The sequence below is a fragment of the Cricetulus griseus genome, chromosome 5 (genome assembly GCF_003668045.3).
Source record: "Cricetulus griseus strain 17A/GY chromosome 5, alternate assembly CriGri-PICRH-1.0, whole genome shotgun sequence".
In the NCBI taxonomy this organism is placed as follows: Eukaryota; Metazoa; Chordata; class Mammalia; order Rodentia; family Cricetidae; genus Cricetulus; species Cricetulus griseus.
Window position 1 is genome coordinate 148,747,002 of NC_048598.1, and position 26,805 is coordinate 148,773,806.

Below are 26,805 nucleotides of genomic sequence, written 5' to 3' on the forward strand. Positions count from 1 at the left end.
GAGGGTACTGTACTCAACTAAATTGATGCATGCACTCCAATATGAGGTAGATAGATATCTGAGCTCTGAAACCCTTATGCTGTGGCCCTTAGCATTTCAGGTCAAGGAGACTCAGCCATGTGTAACGGGGTTTAAGCAAAATATGTAAGACTATATAATAACTGGTCTAATAAAACACAAATGTGGATCTATTCCATACCCACTCCTAGGTAGGTATAATGTAAATAAACCAAGCATTAAGTCCTCACTGGTTCACTTTTTCTGAGCTTACAAACTCATAGAATCCAAGGAATGAATAAATAAATCCCAGTAGAATGATCTTTCGAAACCATCGGGTCAACTGTGGCAGCCATTTTACTAAATAGATAATATGATTGTTTTATCATGTCATAATAATGAGCTCAATGGTGGAAAGGGGTGAAGAAACCAGGGACACACTGTAGTATTTGCCTACTGGTGACTTGCATAGAAGTCACTCAACTAAACTATGGTATTCATATTTTTAAAGGCCATGAAACCTGGGTTCAGTCGAAACATATTGCTCTTCCAATTACCAGTTTTAAGATGTCTTCAACATACTCTTTAATTGTGATGAAAATATACAAGGAAGTATGTGTTTGATTTGTTTTAAAAATCAAGTTTGACTTTTGATTTTCACCAAGTTGCTAAAATTCAGACTAAAAATGAAATCAATTTCAGGTCCATAAAGGATGAAAGTGCCCTGTGTAGATTAGTCAGCATTTCCCATTTCCGCATTGATCTCCATGGTGGCATTGCATTAAAAATAGAACTATTTAACGGGACTTAGGAAAATTTGCAGATAATTTATTTTAATTACTTTCTTCTATGGCAGGTATAGCTAACAGGAAAAATAATTCTAAAATAATAACTTAATAGAAAATAAGTATCATATTCATTCAGAATACTATGATAATTCTATCCTCCTACTACTTCAGTTAAATAATCCCCAATCCCATACTTAAACAAACAAACAAACAAACAAACCTACCTACCTTATCAGATTCCAATCTAAGTTCTTCCCTTTTTCTGGGGCATATTTGCCTAGATATTACTATCTCTTGGCCACTGTTTTCCTAGCAGTTTTCTCAAAACCTTAAGATAAGCCATTAATAAAAGCCTGAATTAAAGCTTCATAGTGGGTTCTTTGTTCTATGACACAAATCTCCTAACAGTAAAAGCACAATTTCCGTGGAAGTCGTTTTAGCAAAACTATCTACCTGCTAAGTCCTAGCATCTATTTTGACAATTACCTTAATCACCATCCATCATTTCACTGATTTACTCAACACAAACTATTAGAACACCAAGTCTTTCCTCATTCACTTAGAATTACCACTGTCCTTTGACAGCCTGTGCAATGCAACGTACTTTGAGTTTTTATTTGGATTTCTCTTATGTAAAATTTAGATTATCGGTTTGTTTTGCTAATACTAAAAAAATGGGCACTTTCTATTATTTCCCTCAAAGTCTTAGAAAAATCTAGGGAAGAGCCCAGAAACAACAGGGCAACCTACAATAACTTATTAAACAGGTGTAACAAATGATTCTTTAGAAACACAGATTCTATAAGCCAAATTCTCATCAGTTACACTGTGAGGAACAGTTAGAGATTCATCTGAGAAACTCATGATAAAATTGATATTCATACTTTGAAAGTGTTATGTAGATTTTTAAAGTAGGTTAAGTTTTGAATAAGTTCTGATTTTCCTCTGGAAAGTATAAATCTATAATTGGCTGTCCTTCTACATAATTATCCTGACAATTACCTCAGCACCCTCTCTGTTGGAGCACAACAGTGCTGCTGTTATTAAAAACTGCAAGGAACATCCAAAAGGAATATCCATCACACTGCTTTGAGGATTAAATAAAGGTAATCATTGGGGTACAAAATTCCAAAGTGCATCCTGTAGAGTTGAGTACAAGTGTGGAGGACTAAACTCATCAAATATGAACCACATTTCCAGTAGCAGGGTCCTGAGAAGTTGAGTTCAAACATGAGAATGCTGTCATTCAGTTTGAGCAAGGGCTGACAGTACAATTGGTTCTGAAGGAGAAAACACAAAGCTGGGGATGCTTACAGGTTCTTCCCAACACAGACTCATCCTGTGATCATAACATATGGACTGTAACTGTGCTGCATGGAAATATGTAACTGTACGGTCACAAGGGTACAGTCACAGTCCCCAATCAAGCTCTGGACCATGAGAACTCACATCTCACTGGTTAGTTACCAAACTAGACTCTCAATGAAGTTACTGCTGGGGAAGCTGAAATAACTACAGGGGCTTCCTCTCACCGTTTAGATTCCTGTTCTATTTTAAGTCCTTCAAGGCCATTTTCAACTATCCTATTTCAAAAACCCCAAAAGTATTGCTTCCTTTCTGTTTTTTTTTTTCATACTTTGATACATAGACTCAAATGACAGTGAAATTCACCATTCCTCCCCTCTCCTATGTTACAATTCATTTCCACTTTCTTCTAGCCACCGCTGACCCCTGCTAATTTCTGAAATGTCATCTATCACTTTCTGAGTTTCACTTAGATCCCAGCTTCAGGACTACATGTGTCATCTGTCTTTTAGGCCTTAGTTATGGTCCTTTCACCACAGCTTCTGAGATGCTGTGTGCATCTGTATTCCATACTCTTCTTGCTTCCAAATAAATGCCATTCTTCCAGGGAGAAATAAATTCCCTTCTCTCATTCACTCACATCCCAAGTTCTAGTCATGAATCTATTTTGTCCATTACCTTAGTCATCATTCATTAATTCATCTATTTACTCACAATGTATAATAAGAATCTAGTTGGGCCCTGAGAACACGTTGGTGAAGCAAACAAACATGGTACCTGCTTTTATGAATTTAACACTCTGAAAAGGACAATAGAACACATTAACTCACACATGGTATCAGAAACTGGTCCACAGCCTCTTGGTGCAACTGTTGCCATCATTCTTATTTAAAATTAAATCCATGTGGTTACAAAAAAACCTAGCAAATACTAATATATTTTTGGGAAAAAAGGATAAAAATGTTAAAATACTAAAACGCAATATCCTAACAATAAATGACAAGAACAAAATTGTTCCCATATATTCCAATACTGCATTGTTTGTAAAATTAAGGATTTTTTTTTTTTTTATTTTTTTGGTTTTTCGAGACAGGGTTTCTCTGTGTAGCTTTGGAGCCTATCCTGGCACTTGCTCTGGAGACCAGGCTGGCCTCAAACTCACAGAGATCCGCCTGCCTCTGCCTCCCGAGTGCTGGGATTAAAGGCATGGGCCACCAACACTTGGCAAAATTAAGGATTTATACTGTTGATTTGTTTTATCTCTAGTACTGCTCTTACACCTAATGGTTGAATGTGTGTGTGTGTGTGTGTGTGTGTGTGTGTGTGTGTGTGTGTGTGTGTGTTCATTCACAATGTCTTAATGTTACAAATTGATAGTGCATTTGTACTATAAATCTATAGTACTTAAATCTATGCAGTGATGATATTTTAACCTTCAACTCTTCAAGAACCTATACCAGCAGACAGCATCCCAGAAGAACACCCATTAGTTTGTCAGAATGATGATAAAACTTCCAGGTTTTTCAAACTTTAAAATGGAATACATCTTGCATGCTTCAAGTAGCACACTGCAGAGCTCAAACTATGCTAATTTAAGGGTGACTCCTGTGTTACAGTGGCTTTGCTAAGTCTCAAGAGTTCAGTTAGTATCACTAGTTCATTACATTAGCATGGCTGGTATTATGTGGCAAGTGCTGAATGAACTTATAAACCTCAACCTGAAAGATCCAAACTTAAAAAGATGAGTTTAACTCACACACACACATATATGTACACATAAACATCTATCTATCTATCTATCTATCTATCTATCTATCTATCTATCTATGGAAACAAGATTTTTCTAATAATTACCCAATCAAGTAACACCTTTCACTTGCAGGGCTCTATCTTAAAAATCCTTATATTTTTGATCAAATAAAAACTGAAATTTATGAGTAGTTTTTAATCACAAAGAATGGTATCCAAAGTTCATTTTAATTAAGATTTGGAGAGTGGTCTTGCTTGGATCCCTGGAATATAGGCAAAGCTTTTCATTCATCAAATGTACAAGTTAACCTCTCTGCAATGGTTTTGAATTACTGTAAGGATGACCCTCATGCATAATTAAATTACATCTTTTGCATGATCTATAACACCTGTGCATGGTGCTTATCAAAATCACTTTCTACTTGAGCCACTGTAGATTTACTATTTCAATAATCCATTATGTGTACCCAAGAACTGTTCTAAATACTTTTCTACATACTCTTTTTATTCTAGTAAAAGGAAAGAAAAAAACAAATTCTACTTCTTTTCATTGAATTGCCCTCATTTTATAAAGTTGAGCTCAGGGTCATAAGCAGAATATGTTTTTTCTTCAATGGGCCAATGGACTTCAAGCTCTCACTCTGAGTTGGTAGAAGGTTGCCTACCCTGCCAAAGGCAAGTTTTCTAAGGCACTAATCCAACAGGAAAGAGTGTGATTTTCTTCCACTGGTCCTGGTGAAGACCTCACGTGTGCATCACTATGCCAGTGATTTGGAAAAAGGGAATAGCCAACCAAGTTCTTTTTAGAAGAAACAAATCATAAACCTAATCCCATCATTGCAGGTAGAAGCCACTCTTCCCTACTTAGGGGCTGAGCTATGAGGCAAAGGTGGTGTCATAAAGGAAACTGAAATGCTAACACCAGGATAAGAGTGAATGAATGCCACATATCCAAAGCAGTCTGACCACCATTGCACTGCAGCTTAGATTTGGTCCATGGACATACAGAGGTACAGTTCTAGAACTTTCCATTTGAGGCCTTAATGATGGAAATATGTTGGAAAGGGTACAAAAGGATCTGCCTAAGGACATCACCTATGTATGAGTCCCATTGCTTGTATTTAAATTATACATTATTTGATATAACTGGGCAATATTATACAATACACAGGTCACACATGGCCAAGGCTTGAAGCAATCACCATTATAGGATACATATAGGATTGTCAAATAGTAGAAGAAGGGAGGATTATTTTTGTCTCATTTTCCATTGATCAAATACCAAACATGTTTATTTAAAGTATGATCAGATCATAAGCAGTATGCTACCTTTGTTCATTTACACAGGAGATGACTTCAAAGATTAACCAACTGACTACAAAGTTACATTCTCTTGTATACATTATTCTCCCAGAATCCTCTATAATAAAGACTGAGCTACACAGGTGATTCTCTTACTGCTATATCTGCTTTTTGTCTTGCAGTGTAGACAAGTTGTATTTTTCTCTTAAACAAATGAGACCTTATTGGATCTCTGTACCTGAGTATTATATACACTAAAGTTGGTCAGAACAGAAGAACACATGGGATAGGATAGTTCCAATAGGAGTCCAGAGGCTAACAAAACTACGATTCCCAAATCCAAAAGAACATTGTCCAACCTTCACAGACATGTATCTCAGAAGGGCAGCCTCTATGAACCTGCATGAAGCTCTCTTTTTCCTGGCACAGTCTGAAAGAGCTGACTCATGTGGGTGGATTAGTGAAAATCACAGCTGACCTCTCACTTCCGGGAAGGCCTTGTGGATATATGAATTCTCAGATGTTCCTGACTGCACAGTGTGTGGCTGAAGCTCTTGTATATGCACCTTTTCAAGGGCTGTGGGGTGGGGACACTCGTCTTCAACACACTGAACCCAGAGCTGTTGAAATGACACTTGCTGTGATGATAAATAATGCCTTCCATAGCATCGTGACAGCACAAGGTCCCTGTACCAGTGAATGGGAGAGCCCAGAAAGGTTCTCTGCAAAGAGCTGGAAATGTCAGTGCTTCCAATCTTCCTAATGGAAAGAAGATTGTTACTATATGCAAGCAGCAGAGCTCCTGACCGCAGGATTACAGAAACCTAAGTATTTATTTCAGTGTGTCTGGTTTGGTGCTATACACTTATTTTTTTATCTTACATTTGCCTGCACTGTTCTTGAATCAAATTACTTATGATCACAGGTAGAATCTGGCTATTGAGCAACATTTTTTTTTCTTTAGCAAAACACACACTCAGCATTTCTAAGCAGAAAAAAAATGACAAATGAGAATAAAGGGAGATGGAGGGAAAAAAATAAAGGGAACCGAACACTGTTACTCTGTATTTATAAATGCTTCCAGGTAATTATGATAAATGACATTTATTGAGAGCATATGATACACAGCATAAATTTAAATGGTTTGTGTATATTAACTTGGTTGATACAACCACCCAGGGCTAGAATTCTTCCTTTTGCAGGAGAGGAAGCTGAATATTTTAGATAAGCCATCACTAACTATACAAAAGGAAATAAATGGGAAATGGGGAATGCAATTCCCTAGAAACAGTACCTATGGCTGTCTAGATGGTCCACATAGAGACCTGCCCATGGCCCTTTGTGGACTGCAGCAGGCTTAGTGTGCCTGGCTCACCAGCTTGAGTGGACATGGGTTAGACCACAGGTGGTTCCCAGTTTTCCAAGTTGAAAAATCAGCATAATCTTACCCAGTCTGATGCAATCTTAAGCAGGGCACCCATATTTGCATAACCCCAACTGAACCCTAACTGAATATTTCTATTTACATTTGAACCAAAACAAACAAACAAACAAACAAACCAATAACCAAACCAAAACAAAACAAACAGCAAAAAAATGGAGTTGAGATATTTTCTACTAGGAATTCTGTGGTCGTCATAGGGCATCAAATTTTTATGCAGGTTTTGCAAATCTGGATGCAGATCTCTATGATATCAGCAATCACAACCACATCCACACATAATGGTGACAGAGTGTTGGTTAGCAGCTGCACCCCAGGTGCCCTCATCTGTTAGGACTACATTACCTAAGACATACAGAACTCCACTGGGCTTAATAGATTTAAATCAATACACTGAATTAACCTCAGGAAAGAAATGTTGCTAAAGCAATGATGGGTAGGCAGGGAGGGATCCACATTTATAAGAGAAAATGCCAACATTTCCAAAGGTTTCACTATGGAGCAAAGTGGGAGTGCACATATGTTGGGAGAGGTGTGCATTCCTGTCTATATACTAAACATTTATGTAAATATATGAGAGGAGACAATGTCACCATGGCAATTCCTTCCTGAAGAAAAAGTGCCACATCTTAGAGGACTTAAATTATGATTTTGTGAGCACTCTTTACCTGGGAGATTTCAGGTTTGAGTCATTCTGTTAGTGGTAGCTTATGAAAATGAAGCCTATTCTGGAGTTCTTAACCAAAGCTTATACATTTTCTCTGGTTTGTTCCTGGGAAACATAAGAAAAAAATGACAATTCTCTATCTTTCAGTGACAGAACAGAATGTTACATCTTGCAGTGCTTTTAGATTTTAGAATCTGCAGTATGCTGCAGCATACATGATCATGTGAGCTAAGGTCCTTTCCATTTGTACAGGGAGATCATACTAAAGTCTGAGCTGGCTGCAACAGCCAGGACTTCATTCCACCCATGTCATTGTGTTCTGTCTGCTCTGCACAACTGACCATCATTGTCCTTCATCAGGAGAGCATCTAGAACTCTTAGCTGGCAAATGAAGCCTTCCTTCATCTGAGGATAAATGTCTTAGACAATATTTCTCACTATGTACCCAATGGCTATTTCTTTTCTATTAAAACAAAAGATGTTGCTAAGTACCATATATTAATTTCCCTGATTCTGTGACAAATTACCCGCAGACACACCTTAAGGCAGAAAGGATTTATCATGGTTTCTGAGGGTTCATGGTTGCTTATCTCTGCTGAACCTGGACCCACACTGGTAAGGTAGAATGTTAGAGTAGAGGAAATCAGAGGCAGAAGTCACCTACTATAGTAAAGAAGTTATAGGAAGGAGAGGGAGAGGAGAGAAGGGGAAGAGAGGGAGACAGAGAGAGGGAGAAAGAGTGGGAGGGGGAGATGGAGAGAGAGAGAGACAGAGACAGAGACTATGGAGAAAGCATTTTCAAGGATTCTGGCATGTGTCCTACATTCTCCAGCCAGGTTCCATCTACCAGACTTTCAAGAGTCAACATAAGGGGACAGTGATCCTAGCAAGTGAGCTTTTGGAAAGGGCACTTTATATCAGAGCACACCTAATTAAAATTTAATAACAAGAACCAATTATCCATAGCTAGTCATATTTACATAGATATCGTTTCTAGGTGATGGTGATGGCAAGAAGTAGCTCTTGTTTGTACTGAGTTCCCCTTTTGGCAGAACCTTTACTTCTAAGAAAATGATCTATCTAATTTGTGGAGCCTTCCAAATTCTGCCTGGAAAGTCATGATATAATCAGAGTAATCGCTGTCAAGCCCAATTCCATATACACTGGCAGTCTTCCACATCAGGGAAGAAATTTTATAATGAAGTGTTTCAACAATGTTTTCTTTTGAATGGTAGGAGGTAGAGACATATGAGTTAGGGACCTAAGATATTTACCCTATTTGGCTCACTAAAAATTGGGGCTATGAAGACTTATTTTTGGAAATTTTTAATTTAATTCTTTACTAGTCAATGTAACTAGCCTTTGTGACCATATTCTCACCCATTTTGAAGAAGATAACAGCCATTTTTGATTCATTTCTACATGGTGGCTGCAATAGTATTGTAACATAACAGATTTTGTGTTTTGAATTTTTTCCCACTTTCAGATATTATTTTTAATATAGCTGTATTTTTGGGATCCCAAACATAATTAATTGATGTTCTTTTCTAAATATTAGCTTATAATGAGTAAAATTCATTCATTTTTGTATAAAATTAATTTTTCTTGAATCATGAAAGTCATTGCCCAAACTATTCCAAAATCCTAAACATGATGGATATTTTTATTACCTGTCTCCCTACTGTGACAAACACCTACCAAGAAGCAGAGATAAAGCAGGGTAGATTTATTTCTGCTCAGAGTTCAAGGGTACAAACCTCGTACAGTGGAAGCCAACTTGCTAGAACTTGTGAAGCTCCATAAATTTCCATATAGAGGCCTCCAAGGGCCTCTACCCATGGACTCCAACCTTGCCACACTCCAGTCTGGCCTTTTTGGCTCTCTAGACCCACATAGCTCTCAGTCTGCTGGAATGGCCCATTTCAGTTCTTCTGACACCACTTGAGGGCTTTTCTAGCTCAAAGTTCCAAAATCTTCCACATTCTCCCCCCCAAAATCAGGCCAAGTACCTTAGAGACCCAGAAAGATAAATATAATACATACTCACTCATAAGAGGACACCAGACATAAAGCAAAAGATACCCAGCCTACAAACCACAACCCCAGAGAAGCTAGAACCCTCTTCTTGAAACAGATGGAGACAGATGCAGAAATCCACAACTAACCTTTCGTCCAAGTTCCTGGGGTACAACCCAAGTGAGGAAGGTGTGATAATATAAACAAAGGAGTCAAGATCATGATGGGGAAACCCACATGACCAGAGCTTGTCAGAGATCACTGACATTGGTCTTTCAAAAGGGGAAGCTGTATAAGACTGAACTAACCAGGAGTTGGTGGAGCAGGCCTTTAACCCAGCACTTGGGAGGCAGAAGCAGGTGGCTCTCTGTGAGTTTGAGGGCCAGCCTGGTATACAGAGCTAGTTCTAGGACAGCCTCAAAAACAATACAGAGAAACCCTGTCTCAAAAAAAAAAAAAAAAAAAAACAAAAACAACAACAACAAAGACTGAACTAGATTCCTTTAATATAAGTGACAATGGTGTGGCTGGGACAATATATGAGGCCACTGGCACTAATGCACAAACTGACTTAGTGGAGCCCATTCCATATGGAGAGATGCCTTGTTCAGCCTAAACACAGGTGTGTGTGTGGTGGGGGGGAGGGTGGAGAGGTACCTTGGTCCTGCCTCAACAAAACTTAGTAGACTTCCTAGAGGAGGACTTACCTTTTCTTGGGAGCAGATGGGAAGCAGGATGGGGAAAGTAGGGGGCGAGGAGGGAAGAGGAACTGGGATTGGAATGTAAAAAATAAATTAATAAAAAATGTCTAAAAAGAGAGGAATAAAGTAATAGTGGAATAGATAGTTCTAGTGCACAGTTTTGGAGATTTCAGTTCATTTTGGTTGGGAGGGTGTGGCTGAAGGGTGTGGCTCATCTCCTGGGTGGTGGTGAGGAGTGAGAGAGGGGATCAAGCAAGAGAAGGGGAGAGGGTAGAGAAGAAAGGAGGGCCTCCTGTCTATAGGTGGCCTCACCAACATCCAGGGAAGACCTTCTTCCTTTATTCAATCCTTTCTAGAGATCCTCTCATAGACGAAGCCTGGAATGTGCTTTGCCCATCACTTGATCCTGTTGATTATCAAGCTGAACTAGGAAATGCTTACCTAATAAAGTGGCTTCTTGGTTTTCCTGATAATGCTATGCAGCTTTAAATATTCTGATTCATCGAGACAACCTGAAAACTTCTTAGGCTCTTGTGCCTCTAGAGTCACTAATACACTTTCTCCACAAGAGGAACCACCAGGCATCAGAACAAACAATTGTACACGAGGATGGTCAGACTGGGACACCAGAGAGCATGCAGTGTAGTCATTTGTGAAATGTGTCCCACAAAGGGAAAGGTCAGAGGGACTGGAGCACGGGTGCCTCCTGCAACCCTAACAATAGAAGCTTCATTTTGTTTATGCTACTTGGTGAAGTCTCATGAAGCTGCTGACTAGACAGTTGTTTCTTCACACAGAAATTTTTTTCTCTGTGAGATGTATTTCAGGGCATACTGAATTCCAGAAGAAAATCTCGGACCTTGTGTTCTCTCACTATGAGATACACACATACATGTATTTCACGTGTGTGTGTGTGTGTGTGTGTGTGTGTGTGTAACCTCTAACTATACTGACCATGACGTAACTCTCTGATGAGAGGGAGTCTAGATACCCAAGCAAGGACTTCCAGAGAAGTTGAAGGACAAGTAGACCCCAAATCTGAAAGCTTCCTGAGTTGGGAGTTTATTATTCTTCCTAATTCAATGTGGGGCCATGGTATCGCTTGGCTACAAAGGCAAACCAAATTTTCAGAGAGAGCTGGGCTTTATTGCTTTATGTAATAAGTAGCCTGTGTTTTATTGTTAACTGTAGGGTCTTCAACAGGATACTTTTGGATACCTGAGAGTGTAAGTTCATAAAAAGAGAGGACTATGTGGAGTAAGTATGCTGGTGGACTAAGTGCGAATACTCAAGTGAGCTGAGTGTTGTGGAGTTCTGGCTCTGTTCTAAAATGCATTCTTTCTAACTCATCAGAGATAACATAATGGAGAGTCTGTGGGTGACCTCCCCACTTAGTGACCTCACTTCAAGTCTCAAGGGTAATAAGGAGAAAAAAAGGCTCTGTCCACCTGACCATTTTTTAGCAGCAGGTCCTGGCAGCCTCTGGTAGAAGCCAGGCACAGAGTTATAGGAGACAATTCTTACATTATTCTAGAACACCTTTGGAGTATTTTTACAAAATGACAATATTGTTTTTCACCCATTTTTCCCTTAACCAGATTGACAGAATTGCAGGTTGACATTATTGTGAAATTTTATGATGTATCATGTTAACGGTGCCAGTTTGATTAGCCTTGATTGACGGCTTGTACCTGAACAGAAAGTAAAATGCTTCAAAAGTATAAAACCAGTAGATCTTGCATGACTTCACAATGAACAAAAATCCCTGGCTAATTTAATGTTTAACTCACTAAGAATTTCATCTTAACCACCTTCTATTAAGACTCCATTTTGTTAAGTCTCACCTTGAGGCTCAAGCTGGAGGAGACTAAATCCAGGCTAGAGGTATAAAAATCAAGGCTCACTTCCTGAGGCTTGAAATGGATTGAGCGCAGATTACATGCATAACATCACCCTGCTCTGCAATACTGTCATAGGAAACAGAATCACCTAGGATCTGGCATTCCTATAAGAAGTGTAGGCTGAGAGAGGAGGCCTTTACAAACAGTACGGGAGGTGAGGCACACCTCTATCTGCACCGTACCCTCATCCGTTACCCGAACAGCACTAGCACTGGAAACCATCTGGCCTAGTAAATTACATATAAGGGTTATGCTTTCCCCCCGGCTCTCCAGGGTGAACTAGACCTAATATTCAAACTGGAATGAGATCCGTAGTTTCCATTCATAGTGAAGATCGAAGCCATTCATATTGCAAAATCCAGACAGCGGTGCAATTAGACACTGCTGCAGAATGCTCCTGCTGTCTGACTCCAAAAACATAGTCATACAATGTGAATCCCTTCCAGTCAAGAAGCTTCTATTTAACTTCTCTGTATCTCTTTTGAACTCTATACAATGTTGCTCCATTTAAAAGTCTCAGTTGCAAAAGGATTACTCACAAGTTTCTGAATTCTGGTTGGGGCAGAATGGACATAACGTTTCCACAAAATAAGCCCCTGAGCTGGAAGGCCAACAATATTCTGAGGACCACATAGCTAGATGAGGAAGAAAACCAATCCTTTTAAAAATTCAAAATGAGGGCTGAGGAGATGGCCCAGCAGTGAAGAGCACTGGCTTCTCTTCCATAGAACCTGGGTTCAATCCCTAGCACCCACATGGTGGCTCACAACTGTCTAACTCCAGTCCCAGGGGATCTAAACCCCTCTTCTAAACCATGGGCACTGCAAGCACATGGTTCATAGACTTACATTCAGGCAAAAAAAACCCATATGCATAAAATACTAACAAAAATTTAAAGTTAAAAATGAATACTTGTTTCTTATTAGTACAGATGGCAGAACAAGAAGGCTCTTGCTCACTGGCAGTTCTGGAGTAGTCTTGAGATGATCATCTGGTAAAAATGGGGCGAACACAGCTGTAGAGAATCACTGGGGCATGTTTGACTCACCCACAGCAAACACTTGCATTCATGTATTCATACATATATTTGGATCTCATAAATCTGCTAGTAATGCCTTAAAGTGCATACCTGCACAGAAAAGCATCTTCAACTCTGAAGAGTCCATGTGCTTCAGGCTGTCCTCTCCCAACCTGTGCTGTCTGTCCTAAGTGTAGTAACTACTGGCTGGATTTTTTTCTATCCACTTCTATTCCAGATATAAACAGGTGAAATATAATCCTGGGATGGAGAGCAGATCTCTGGGGTCTGTTTCCTAGGGTTTTGGCTTATATCAATAGCCTGATAAAAAATGAAAAAAAAAGAAAATATAGAGGACATAAGATTACATCGAACTGTGTATCTTCAGTTGGAAATTTAGAACTGGAAGAATTGTAGACTAGACCATATGAAAAACTTTGAGTGGGAAGGGAGAAACACATGGTTGTTTAAGAATCTCTGACATTCCTTTGTATCCTATTCTTCAACAATAAAAGTTAGAACCATGAAAAAAAAATAGCCTGAGCTGTGAATAGTACATAGACCCTCGGGCTAACAGTGGCACAAATATAGACAACTTAAGAAACTGTGACAGGTATGTTCAAGGTTGTTAGAATGAAACATCTACACACATTGCAGGCGTGCTCACACTGATGTGACTGCGCCTACACACAGTTTCTAGAAGGCTATAGATGATGCCTAGCATTATGGTGTGATGGTACAGTCGAAAAGTCTCTGGGCTGCTTAATTCTACAGTCTAAAATAATTACCTAAAATGAAGAGTGGGTTTTTCCAAGAGATATTTTTTGTTTTTATCCATATGGGTATTTACTTGAAGTATGCTGCACATACAGAGGAACTGATCCTGTTATCAGGGGAGCAAGTTGTTGCATTTGATGTAAGGAATATAAACACAGCAAATCTCAGTTCTTCAAATTCTTCCTCAATCTCTAACAATGTAGTTTAATCTTATCTTCAAATGAAAATAATTACACAGTATTATTCTTAACTGTCTGCTTTCTTTTGCTGAACATCATGGTTGAGATTCATCCATGATATCTCATGGAGTTGTATAGAAGGCTTCTTGAAGTAGTATTTCCATTGTAATGATTCCTGCACAGCTATGGCTCAATTTGAGTAAATCTTGAGTTAAAAAATAAATCACTTGCTTATCTCAAAGTTTCAAATCTAGATTAAGGGAAGTGGATAGTCTGTGTTCTGTTTGTCTGTCTGTCTCTCCAGAGACAGGTTTCACTGTGTAGCTCAGGATGGCCTCAACTTAACAAACCTCACCCGGTGAGGAATGCAAGCGCCTAGCAATCTCCCAGTGCTAGGAATGCAAGTGTGGTGCATCCACACATCCAGCTGGGTAACTTTCTCCTGAATCTTAAGTGAAAGAGTTGGAAAAGGGAGATGGTCAAAGAAAGGCTGGCTTAAGTTAACATATAATGGGAGGTGCACAGAAGACATGCCAAAATGTTCAGGGGACAAGGTTAAAGAGCTCAGACTCCGGAGTGGTCACTGAGATCTGGGATTCCTGGACTAGGCAGACACAGTCAAACTCATGCCTTTTTCTAGGCTAGCATAGACTTCAGAGGGGAGTGGGAATGTCTGCAGAGTCAATTTAACACAATAATCAACAACTGGTAAGATATTGTTACATATGTGATATGGTCAGTCTATTCACAGAAGTCCTTTTCGGAGAGAAGAAAAGATGCACACACAAAAGTACTTGAAGACATATGGCGATATATTGACAGGCATAAAACGGTAGAACAAAATTACACATATTTGGTGGAGCATGCATGCTAAATTTCAGGAAACATGTTATGTGTTTTGCCATTAATTCGTTTTTTCAACTCCCATTAATTGTTATTTCCTCATGGAAGCCCTTACTAGTGAAGAAGAGTGGACTGGGGTGAGATAGGGAAGAGGTGAGGAGGGGTGGGAGGGAGAACTTGTGGATGGAATGTAAAATGATATCAAAAAGTAAAAAAAAAAAAATAGAAAAAAATGTTATTTCCTCTCAGCTTCCATTTTTCTTGCCTGGAAAGTCAAATTCGTTTTGATTCTAAATTCTAAACATTTCTTCAAAGTGCTACAAGAAGCCAGATTACAGACCCTCTGCTGTCCCCTGGCTTGCAGCATTATTCTAGCCGTGCACAAGTAGAGACAGAGGCGTCCAGGTGGAGGGTGTGGGGTTAGTAAGGACCGAACCGCATTAGAAGAGTCTGTGTGGCCAGCCAGGCAGACTGTATCACTGTGTGTTCCTTAGTCTCTTTCATTCTTCCTCACATGTGCTCAGTTGCTCACATCTTCACCCTCCCAGGACCTGAATGCCTCACCTCTTCTCACTGTGGGATTTGTAATCACAGTCAAGTACAGTGAGTAATCCCTGGAATTCCACAGCCCTTTGCAGCTGCTCTAAATTGCTCCATTAAAAAATTCTTAGTGCAATCTACATTGTAAAACTTCATGTTTAGCAACAAAATGAGCTTGCAGCAAGATGCCCATGCAATGAAAAGCAAGGGCAGCATTTCCAAGAGATGGGGTTATTTCAGGAGTATTTCCACACAGCCTTTTCCCTCTACAAATAACTCCAAAATGGCAAAGTTCATTTCTCTTAACCTATATCCATACACCAGCTATCTTTAAAATTACAAATTGCATTTCCAGGCTTTTGTAATCTCAAGATAAATATCCTATCTACAAATTAGATTTTTTTTTCCTCCTAGCATTGCTAACCATGCATCTTCTCGATGGCTCCAGGGATAACCACTATTCTCTGCCCAGGAAGTAGCTTTGCTCCACTTAGTAGTTGATTTTAAAGAAATCAGGGCTGCTATTTCACTATGGAGAAATAGCATCTTCCCAGTGCATCAAAGGGATATACCTTTGTTTCTTTTTCGATCTTCTTCACAGTGGGAAAAGTGGTGATTTCAGAAGTCTCATTGTCAGTGCAAGGCAGTCCTCTGGCTATCGTAGAGAATGTTTTAAAGAAAATACTGCACTTAGAAACTACCTAATAATAAAAAACCCGAAGAACAAAGCTATTTCTGAGGCCACATGTCCCTGCCATTGCCAGTCATAATAATATATGAAATACACAAGTGAGGAGATACAGAGTCCGTTCCTCGTGACAATTTTTGGTGGTCCTATATGAAGATGACTATCTCTGTTCAATAAGTGCTAAGTATGTAGGGTGTAAGATTTCTTTAGCCATAAAGCTGCAAGGTTCCTAACAGTACATGTACTCATCTGCCTCATGAAATTATGGTTCACATCTCCCTAAATCCGATAACAAGTAGAATGAGTGAATGAGCGAAGATACTATGTACACTAAGCTATATCCATTTCCACAAGGGGTTTAATTAGGCTAAACATCTCCTGTCACACATGAGATACAATTAGACATCATTGTCCTGATGAAACACCCTGATTAAAAAAAATCTTAATGTCAATAGAATCTGTGGAAGAAGTAGGAAAAACAATAGAGTCAGCAGAGTAATCATTAAGTTGGCTACCTGATTGCTGGAACTGATAACACTGGGTGCATTTGGGGCACCATCAGGCACTAAAGACCTGGCATGAAAGAAACAGCTATGGCTCCTGACATGTGGTCCCTCAGCAGCCTGGAAAGCCAAGACAATCTAGTGAATACGCCACATAAAATAGTGCAGTGGGTGCTATGCCAGAGCCAAGGGTAGCCTGGGATATGATGGAATGGATGGGGTACAGGGTACCAGTGTAGGTTATAGCAGAATGTTCACACTTCAATAATAACTACTGGGGGAAGCTAGGAAGGGTTGAAGAAATCACATACCAGAACCTTTTAAATTCTACTCTGAGTCATAAATGAATCCAATTTAGGTTTTGGTACAAGAAATGGAAAATGGTGTAGAAGGTGAGCTATCCAATTGGTATAGCATAAGTTAAAAACACAAATGTCTACAATCAGGGGTGGCAGAAAGAGGCTGTCACATGGCTGGGGCAGGTTAGGTGGCAGAAAGAGGCAATGTCTTAGTGTCTTTTCCTGTTGCTGTGGAAAAATCAACTTAAGGAAGTCAAGATTATTTTACTTCATGGTTCAAAATCATAGTTCACCACAGCTGATAAGTCCAGGCAGCAGGTGTTTGAAGCAGCTCATCACATTATGCTCACAGTCAGAAGACAGGAGCAATGAATGCATGCATGCAGGTGCTTAGCCAGCATCCATTCCCCCTCTTAGGGAATGGTACCACCCAAAGTGAGTAGGTTCCCCTACTCTAATTTGATAATCAAGATAACCCTTCACAGACATGCTCAGAGGCTCATCTCCCACATGATCCTAACTTCTGCCAAGTTGGCAACTAATCCTAAACATCATAGGCATCATCTTAAGTCAAAACAAACAGAAACAAAGCTCTAGCAGTTACTATTGTAATGATGCTTAACAAGAGACGTACCACAAATAAAATACAATAGTATATGTTTTTTCCATTGATTCTGCCTCCTCCTACCAGTTCAGACATGGGTTATTGACTTTGCATAGTCAAGATGGGTCAGCATGAGGAAATATTTTACTCATTAACTGGAGGATATATCACATGCTATCTAGTCATCTTAAATTCACAATAAATCATTACTTAATTCATGGTCCAAATGATGGCCACTGGCCTTCTAATTTGATTAGCTAGTAGGCATATCATTTTCTCATCTGTGTCTAAAGAGGTGGGAAATCAAACCAGAAGCCCCAGTGATGCCATTTGTTTTCATTCCTTATGCCACTTGAGTTCAGCTCTGATAACCAGGTCCTTAAGTTGCTCAGCGGTAATGCATGTTTTATTTAAAGTATGTTTTCATTTTTCATATGACTATGTTAGGAATGGAAACACAAGTGCTCTAGAAGCCCTTTAATTAATCGTGGAGAAGAAACACGCATGAAAGACACTTAGGAAGTTATATATTTTCCCATCTCCTTGGACCTTTCTGAAGTGTACACTGGCACAGTGGTGACAGCCAGGTTCTGCAATTAGATCTGACCTGTTAGCTACAAGATTGTGGTGCTGGTTACTTCCCTCTGCAAACCTTGCACCTGCCGTCTGTAATGTCAGAGAGTCTGCCAACACAGGAGTAGGATGCTGAGAAGATGAAGAGTTTGGATCAGTGACAGGCACATGGAGAGTATGCATAAAGACTGCATACTATTCAACATCAATGGCTCTTTCTGCAATTCATCTTCATCACAATGCTTTTGGGAAAGAAAACATTTTTTTAACTAATATTATCAATTTGGGCCCAGAAATGTGATCACTGCGTCATAATAAACATTTTAAAGATGAGACTTTTGTTGCTCTAAATTTAAGCGCTATGTCAGACTGTCTTCACCCCCAGGACCATTAGATGTAATCCACTTCTGATTTCTTACCCACCCTGGCATACACCATCTAGATTTGTCTAACAACTTCCTGGAACTGTGTTTATTTTCAAACATTTTGAATTTAGAATTTCACAGAAATTACAGTTAAGAGCATTTTAACACACAGAGTACCAGTTATATGATGAAACAATAGCTCTTAAGCTTTTAAAAATACAACATAAATCCAGCTCTATACAGGATGGAAGAGCTATCGAGGGGATGGCATGAGTATGTTTCAATCTAACATTGTTCTTGGTTTCCTCTTACATGTGCTGAATTCCCTTTAAGATGAGAACAAGAATGAGAACTATTTTACCTTTAAAACCATACTTTATTCTACAAATGATGTAAAAAATGTATAAAGACATAAACAACACAGCATGATACAGCATCTAAATAGAAGATAATATATATGAAGAAAGGAGAGGGACTGGGGAATTAAGAGGAAGGCAATAGGGCTATTTACTAGAAAAGCACATGCCAAGAAGTCCTCTGAGCTTGACAGAGTGCCATCACAATTCTGATATCCCCACTGTGTGCAAAAGCCACAGCACATTGTCACACTGGACACTCAAGAGAAACATAGCCCTTATTTTATAAACCCATAGGAAATCCTTTCTATTGGTTTCTACATAAAGGGAAATCTGATGTATAAAGCCCACTTTTTTTTTTTTTTTTTTTTTTTTTTTTTTTTTTGCAGAAAGCACGATGATTAGCTGGGTTTCTATCTTTACTCTGTCTAATGTTCTGAATACTAAGACTGATTCCATAACACAATGAGACCCAAGAAACTCTCTAGAAAACCAAGCTGGTATAATGCATGGATAAGGTTTTCCAATATATCGTTATCTTATAATAATAGCAAGTGATAATTAAAACCTCTGCTCTGAAGGTGAGAATATGCACTTTGATGATTCCTAGGCCTCCTTGAAAACTCTTGAAATGTAGTTTTTGTTTGTGGGTAGAATTTGGCTTCTACGAATACTTTGGTAGCACCAGAAGGCACTTCAGCAAGCTTGAGAGAGCTCAGCTAGATGAACAGAAGATTACCCCAGAACTCTGCAACTGTTTATGATGCCTGCATCAAAGATATCCCACTTATATTCACATATACATCAAAAAGTAAAACCAAAGCCAAATAATACTGCCCATGGAGAGCTATAAATCTTACCATCACAGATAACGCAAATAGTGACCCTGAGCCCCAGTGACCTTACTCTCTGACCACCACCATGACTTGTAACTCTCTGGGTCTCTCTTTAATCACATGTAAATTCTGAATGTTGGACCAATCATAACATTCTGTAATTATGGAACAAGGAGCTGTCTGACATGGGGAATCAGGAATTAGCACTGATATTCCTTATCTGTGCAATGTACCCCTATTCAGAATAGACCATTGGACAGAGGCCAATGCTGATAGCCAATGAGTGACTGGGAAGGTTCTACAACCTTTTATCTTTTTCCCAGAAAGGAGCCACAATTATAAGAAAGGGGAACATAGCTTGACCTCTACAATATTCAAAACAAAACACTGGCTTTCAAGTGGATTTTAAAATATTTAGGAAGGGGTCCTTACAACCTTCAGTGCAAATCAGAGCTGTCACATATATAATGACGCTATCCGTTGTGATGGGCTGAATAATCATCTCCGACTCAGTTCCCCAACCCCCAGCTGCAGGCCTACCAGCCAATGATACCCCACTCAGCTCTGCTCCAGGCTAGCAGTTGAGCAGACTAGTTAAAAGACAATTAGTCCAATTTCACATTCTCTAGCAGCCGAAAAATTTCATGTTATTTCAGTCACAGTGGATGGATGCCAAGTTCACTGGAAGCAGCCCGGCTGATTTATCCAGTCCATTTTAATACTTTAGAAATACTGTTAAAACATGGCTGTCCTAATTACACAGGGATCAACGCTCAGTGTCCCTCTCACCCAGGATTCTCCCAGAAGGGCTGCAATCAGCTGCATTCCCCTTAATTTCACCATGCAATTCCAACTAATTTCATCCTAGTACAGTGCTGTCAGACAACTCCCATGCCTCTGCGGTTTTAATCGATTAGCTCAATGTCTCTATAATGCATCACCAGCTGCCAGGCACAGAACTGGACGCTCTGCAAGCGTTTCAGCTAAAAGACAGTTTAATTACTATACCAGCTTCTCAAAGGCATAGGCACAAAGCCTTGGAATCAAATTATTAAAATATTTGGTGTCAACAAGCCACTTTATAACTGAGCAAACAATGACAATCCAAAAGATGGAAATAAGGAGAAAGTCGGTCTTTAATTGTGAGCAAGCTTTTTATGGGCTGTAATATATTCAAGCAAATGGACAGCTTCAACATCACTGTTTCTCAGAGGTGATTGCATTTAGGGGCTTTCTTATGTGATATATAAGGACAGGACTTTTATATTTCACATTGGAAAGAATGGTAAATGAGTCTAAGTCTACCTTGTACTTTGAAATCGTGGATTAATATAATTAATCCTGGCCTCTTATACATCCCTTAACTGTCAAATACCACACAAGTAGAACAGAAATATCTATGGTCAAAATACACTAGCAGATAAGGACATTTAACACTCAAGCTAGACAACTTCCAAATTAGGTTCCACTTACTCTTCTTATTATGACATAGTATCATAATCCATGTGACAAAGGAACAAGGAAAGTTGTCTCAAAGGAAAGCCACATTAGTAGCACGACTTCACTGTTTATATAGAATTGTGCCAAAAACAAGCAACAGAAAGAAAAAAATGTATATGTCCCATCATTTTTATAGTAATTGATGAGAGACGGCCCAGCCCATTGTGAGTGGTATCATCCTTGAGCTGGTGGTCCTGGGTTCTAAAAGAAAGCAGAATGAGCAAGCCCTGGAAACAAGCCAGTAAGCAGCACTCTTCTATGGCCTCTGCATCAGCTCCTGTCTCTAAGTTCCTGCCCCACTTGAGTTCCTATCCTGACTGCTTTGATAATGAACTATTATATGGAACTCCAAGTAAAATGGACCTTTTTCCCTAAGTTGCTTTGGTCATGGTGTTTCATCACAGCAATACTAACCATAACTAAGACAATATGTTTCAAAAGAACCAAATACAAAAGACTCTGAAGATACCAGTCAATATATTTAAGGCCAGCAAGAAACCCAACCTACTACCTCAGATCCCATTACAAGGACTGAGGTAAAATCTTTGTTTGTTCGTTATCTTGCATGAAAGAGTTATGTTTATTAGTCTAGAAACAGAATAAGTCACTGACTGCAAAACAAATGGTTTTTAAGAAATTTCTCAGACAAACCCAAACAGGAAAATGTACCTAGAACAATTATCCAAAGGAGAGCTGTTAGAGGAATGGCCTCTTACTTGTTTAATACCAGAGGCACAAAACTAGTAATAGACAAACATCAATAATTCATTAAAAAAAAGCTTTGCTATGTCTAAGTAGAAACTGTGGACATTTAGTGTTGTTATTTTCTGTTACTTCTTTAAAGTTGTTTTTGATTATAATTGCTAACTGCAAACACACTTAGCAATGATGGCCAGAGTAACTGCTGATAGCTTCCCTGAAACTAAGTGAACACACACCCTAACCTCTGTGTCAAGGAGGGGGCAAATTAAGTAGTTGTCAACTATATTTTATAGTTTAGTTAAAGCATTAGTATCTCCATTTTGAATTTCTTCACAATTTCCCTTTTTTCATACATTTTTCTTTCATTAGCTACTTGATTTGGGGCTCGGTAAAGCATATTTTATTCCCTTAAATTATTAAAATCCTTCCTATCCTATTATATCCATCTCTCTAGTGTGTGTTGCTTTGTAAGCACTGCTTTCTTCTGCTGAAGTCTCATTCAAGGTGAATGTCTATAAAATTATCACCCCAAGTGAAACATTTTTAAATCAGAAATGGGTTAATAATTGCATTGGAATTATTAAGTGTGTTAAGGAATGTACTGTTTTTAGCACATATCATTATAATAGGTACTATGGACTAGCAAAGCTACTTTCTAAGAACTCTGAGGCCTCTGGTCTCCAGGACACTCACTGTGATGCTCACACAGTTAATTTCAGGACTTGGGATTTCACCACTGTGCAGGCCAGCGAGTGTGCTGGAAACTCACTGACTGTAAGCACATCAGCTGCCACTACTCATTGGCAATCTATAGTTAGTTCACAGCCATTTCAATATGGGTCTCTTCAATAACCAGCTTGCTGGGTGACAGGACAAGAAGAGTTAAGAACTGCCAGTTGCATGTGATTCAACATTACTTTGAGAATTTTTGCTTCTTCATTCCCATGATAGAGCACTTGTTTTTTTTTCTGATGTGATATCATATGAGATCCCAAGTATCACTTCTTTCTGGCTTTTTCCTTCCATCCAGTTTTTTTTGTTTGTTTTTGTCTATCTGCTCAGAATCACACTAAAAATCTCTCTACATCTATGACTCTCATACTTCAATGTGAAGTGGTCACATGAGCCATCTCAATATATTGTCAAATTGCATAACTGGCTACCTGAAATGGAGCCTGAGATTTTGCTTTACTAACAAGTGTCCAGTAGCCTACTTGCCCCATCTGTAGACAACACACTTAGGTCTTTCTGACTCAGGTTGCATAGGGAGCTTTATTTCTCTTCAGCCAATGCCTCTCGCCATGATAGCACTTTTGAATGTAAGGTTCTGCATTTAGCAAATGGTAAGTACATCACAGGGTGCTCCAGGATTATCTGTGATGAAGACTTCAGAATGATGGGCATGCTACCTGGCACCTTATTATTCTCAATGCACAGCATGAAACAGCAATATCAATTTTAACAAACACAAAGTAAGGCTGAACTCAATCTTAGGAGCTGGAGTTTATACAATGATTTCAGAAGTGTGAGACTGACACTACCAAAGTCAGAGTGACATTTTTAGAAATGCAAAAATTCTCGGGGGGTGGATGGGGGGGGACCAGTAGTTGGAGAAACCCAGAGATCTGTGCATACTAAACTCTCCAGATGTCCCTTCCTAGTTTGAGATTTGGAAACCACTGGTGGTTCTTCTTAGCAATAAGTTCACTAACTTAGTAATATAATAGCCTAGTTATTTCACTGGTTTGACCTCATTTAACCATAACATTTGCAGTCCTTTTCATGTATATTATTAAGCTTTGCTATTATAGGAATCCATAACCATTCAAAATGCAGACAACTGACAGTTGGATTCCAAACCCAGTTGACATACCTACAACTCAACTTCTACACCTAAGGTTCAGTAAAATGTTGTAGAAAGAAGACTAGGTGGGAGATGACAGTAGAGCCAGAGGACCAGATAAGTGTCATCTACATATGACAGGGAAGCTGCACCCATGAAATCACAACAATATTTAGGTGGTAACCTAAATAAGACCTGTACAATTACACCACCAGTGGACATCACAAAATGGATGGGTGAAAAACTCTCATGGGGTCATAAACCTAGTTAAAAAGTCCCAGGCAATGAATGGCTGATGAGAGAGGAAGAATTAGTATTCTCCAGAGTTTTAATTAATTAATTCATGTTTTCTCTCTCATATATATGAATATATGAATTATCTCTATACATAATTATTTATAGCTATATGTGTACACACACATATATATATGTATATACATATATATGTATATATATGTATATGTATATATATACACATGTATATACATATATATGTGTATATGAAGTTGAAGAACAGACATTAATTAGGGTAGCATAAGAGGAGCTTGGGGGGAAGGTAGAGATTTTGAAAATACAGTACTTAAATATGAAATTCTCAAAAAATATTTTTAAATGAAAATGGAGGAAAAATAGCAAAACTTTGTGTCCTCCCTGCTCATTAAGTACATTCAAAATGAAATTTTACAAAGAGCTTAACATTTTTTAAAATAAAAGCACTTATTGGGAAATGTGTAACATATCAGTGTTTTGATTTGTTTGCTCTTCTATGGCCACTCTTTTGAGATTCAAGTAATTAGAAAGAGTCCAGTTATTCATACCTGACTATAAAAGTTTACCATAAGACACAGGAGTCATTTTCATAGTTAACACAATTTTCATAGATTTGGGGGTACTTTTCCTATCATTCCTCCTTTTCCGATCCTACCTGAGACCTTTTTTTGTTAAAACTTGGGTGTCCAGGACTCTATTATCTAGTTTCCTCTGAAGTTAGGTCTTCATAAGGCCATCATCTTCAAATCTTCACATGCTGGTGGGGCCTAGAATTTTTCCTCAAACCCCTTTCTTCTCTATCTCTATGTATTCCTGGGTCACTTTACCTAACCCTTTGGCTACAGATATCAGACAAATCATAACTCTCTGCTGGGAAAGTCTAGCCCTGCTGTCTACCTAACTACAGGTCCACATTGTAGTGGCCTGATTTGACATTTCTTTAACGCTAACTTTTACAAGCATAACTCAAAATCCTCCTATCCAAATCTGTCTTTTCCAGGAATGTTTCTACATTTTGCATGACCCTTGCTACAGCGTAAGCAAGAGCGTTCATCCCACAGCGTAAGCAAGAGCTGTGAAAACAGTGTTGTCCTAAGCAATTCAACTACATCCCATCAATAACTTACGCCGAGTTTCACCTCCAAAACATTGCCTGGGCAGGTCTTGTGTGCTGTCACAGTCTTCATGAGGTCATATGTTTATCAATCCAGTTGTATCTGGAAGAAGCTATCTTCTTGGAGTCGTCCACCACCTCTGGCTTTTACAAATCTTTCTGCCTTTTTTGCTTGTCTGAAATGTTGCTTTGTTTTTGGTTTTGCTTAGGTTTGAATTTTGAGGTGGGGAGGAGGGAAGGAAAGGAGGGAGAGAGAGAAAGGGGAAAGGAGAGGAGAAGGAGAGCAAAAGAACATGAAGTTGAATGGGTGGATCTGGGAGGAGTTGGGGGATGGGTAAAACATTATCAGATGGAATATATTGAAAGAATAAAAGTACATTTTTTTTTAGTTATTTAAAAATCTACATCTACCCTAAATATAATCACTCCCCACTCGACCACGCTTTGGTTTAGGATATGAAGCTCTATAGCAAAGTCTTTTGTACTAGTAATTTTCTTCCACTTTTACCCCCTTCACATCCTTCTTACACAGCTACCAAAGGAATACCTCTTCTACTTTGGGTGGTGTTGATTCTCATCCTGGCATTCCACAGTGTTCTCCCTTACCGCTTAGAGACCCAAAGCCTCTGTCTTGTCTTGGTTATGACACCACCCTTCTCTACAGCTGCCCTATTCCCTTTGTCTAGACATACCTAGCCTCTCTTTTCCAGGTTCCATCAGCCCAACTCGCACAGGTCTGCGGGTATCTTAGCCCAGGGTCTCTTCCCAGGGATGAATGTAATTTGCTCCCTCACTTTGTGGGTGTTTCTTCCTAGCTGCTGCTTCTCAAAGAGAAGATGAAATACTCCATTCACCCTAAAAAACACCTGTTGTAGCTTTTCCACCTCTTTGCAGCAGTTAACATGTTTATAGAACGTGTCACTCATTTCACATATGTATTTGTTGACATTGTTCTTTGGTAGAAGGTAGGCTCTAAGAGCACAGAGATGTCTATATTAAATTGTTCATACCCATAAATTCCACATAATAGCTATTCAGTTAATATTTGGTAATGATGACAATTGCTGAAGCTAAGATAAAGTGAATTGCACATGGCTACCAGGTAATCAACTCCAGAGCTGGGACTAAAAGGGCTTCTTTCTTCAATCACCCACAGTTTTTCTTCCTGACTACCTTCACTGGGAATGAGCCACCATAAAACATCAATGAACACCCAACCTCGTCCCAATTGCATGTCATCCAAAAGGCTGGCATTTTGTTTCTCAGTTTTCTTTGCAAGAGAAAAAAAATACTTGGAAAACTGTCTAAACCATTCTCTATTATTCCATCATACTGCCTGAGTTATCTGTGTAGCATTTATTTTGACATGCATTTGTATATTTGTATTTGTCTACTCTTTCCTTTACTGGATGCAAACTCTGGCAGGGGCTGCCTTTGTCATGCTCACAAATATGGCACCCACTACTTCCTAAGTACTCAGAGCATGAGTATAGATGAAAGCATCTAACATTCTACCCATTATTCTCATGGAAAGTAAGAATTCACTCCCCAACTAAGTATGTATTGAAGTGAGGATACATGGTATAGACCCTATGCTCTTACTACCATTCATCTAAAGGCATAAGAAAATAATCATCATAATTCTTGTTCATAACAATTTACAGTGCTTTTTATATGTCAAGTATGGTATGTTCATTATCTCAGATCTTCACAATAATCCTGTGAAATAATTACTATTGTTATATTCATTTTAGAGATGTAGGAACTAACTGAGCCCAGGAAAAATAATAACAGAAGTAACTATCTAGGAGTAATTGCCTCAGAGTTTGGAAGGAGTAGACATAGGTTTCATCTCAACACCAATGTCCTCTTTTAAAACTTTCAAATCCATGGTGAGCCCAATAAATCATACTGCCTTCTTCAAACTT

At 38.9% G+C, this 26,805-nt stretch overlaps 1 protein-coding gene across 6 annotated transcripts in view; it reads right to left on the reverse strand.

Annotated features, from left to right (window-relative positions):
* LOC100759473 (neuronal PAS domain-containing protein 3) overlaps nucleotides 1-26,805 on the reverse strand; it is a 794,410-nt gene that overhangs the window by 474,164 nt on the left and 293,441 nt on the right. The window lies entirely within an intron of this gene.